Here is a 1,638-nt window from a genome sequence, read left to right on the forward strand (position 1 = left end):
CAATTGTATATAACAGGTGGATGGCACAGTGGTTGGGGTTTGCAGCCAGTCGTGGGTCCTTCAGCAAGGCCCTTTGTGCTATCTGATGAGCGAGTTACACCATGAACCCTACAGCAGGGGAAGCTGGTACACCAGCTGGGATGCCAGGGTTAAGTGAGGAGATGTCATCCTCCCCTGCAACCTGAGATGGAAGATGATGATGATGATGACGACGAAGAAGAAGGTTCACTTTTGGGGTCAACTGTGGTTTGGTGGGTAGAGCAGTTGTTTCCCAACTGGAGGGTTGGGGGGGTTCTAATCTCGGTACCTGCACTCCACATGTTGAAGTGTCCTTAGGCAAGACACTGAACCCCCAAGTTGCCCCCGATGTTTAGAGCCATTGGTGTGAGTTGGAGCTGCAGATGGCTGCCTCGGTTCTGTACCAGAAATAAATTTATTGCTTGGCCAAATAAAGATGGTTATGATTAATAACCCTCCTGTTATGTTGTTAAGTTAAAAAATCTAAAAACAACAGTTAAAAGTATTTTATTGGTATGGAACTTCTTCTGCTTGGCTTAATAGGTGTAATCAACATATAAAATGAAAATGGTTCATCTCACATATTTGCAACCTCCCCCTGCATGTTTATATTACAAAGATACTGTTCGGGTCAATTTGACCCTGAACAGAAGAGGTGTCTCATGTTAATTTGTCAACATCACTTCATAAAAAGAAAATATTTCAAAATGTAAAATAAAAAAAAATCAATGTCATGTAAAAATAATGTATTTTACATACTATATTGCCAAAAGTATTTGCTCGCCTGCCTTCACAAGCAAATGAACTTGAGTAACAACCGATTCTTAATCCATAGGATTTAATATGATGTTGGCACACCCATTGCAGCTATAATAGCTTCAACTCTTCTGGGAAGGCTGTCCACAAGGTTTAGGAAACACATTAAAGCTTCACCGATGTTGTGGGGCTGCTTTGCTGCTTCAGGCACTGGATGTCTGGATTGTGTCTATGGCATTATTAAATCTGAAGACTACCAATGAATTCTGGGGCACAATGTAGGGCCCAGTGTCAGAAAGGAGGACAGTGACCCAAAGCAGACTTCAAAAAGCACCAGAAATGGCTTCAGACAATGTGCGGGAGATTCTGAAGTGGCCTGCAATGAGCCCAGATCTAAATCTCACAGTGCACCCCTGGAGAGATCTCAGAACAGCAGCTGGGAGAAGGAACCCTTCAAACCTGAGAGACCTGGCGCAGTTGGCAAAAGACATTTGGTCCAAAACTCCAGTAGAGAAGTGTAAGAAACTCACTGATGGTTACAAGTGAATTATTTCAGTTATTTTGTCCAAAGGGTGTGCTACCAAATATTATGTTGGGGGTGTCAATAATTCTGTCCAGTCCATGTTTGGAGTTCTGTGTGGAATGTGTCAGATATGGCTTTTTTCCCCTGTGCATTTTTTGTGTTGTTCAAATTAGAACAAAATAAAACTAAATAAAGCAGGTTTCTGGGAGAAGTGGTGTGTTATCTGACAGAAATACAGGTGTGCCAATAGTTTTGGCCATGACTGTGTGGCCATTGATCCGGTGATGTGAAAAATTAATCATCAATTCTTCATCTAAAGAGCTCGGGTACCAAGACAGTTG

Source organism: Monopterus albus, unplaced genomic scaffold, assembly GCF_001952655.1.
Source record: "Monopterus albus unplaced genomic scaffold, M_albus_1.0 scaffold215.1, whole genome shotgun sequence".
Lineage (NCBI taxonomy): Eukaryota > Metazoa > Chordata > Actinopteri > Synbranchiformes > Synbranchidae > Monopterus > Monopterus albus.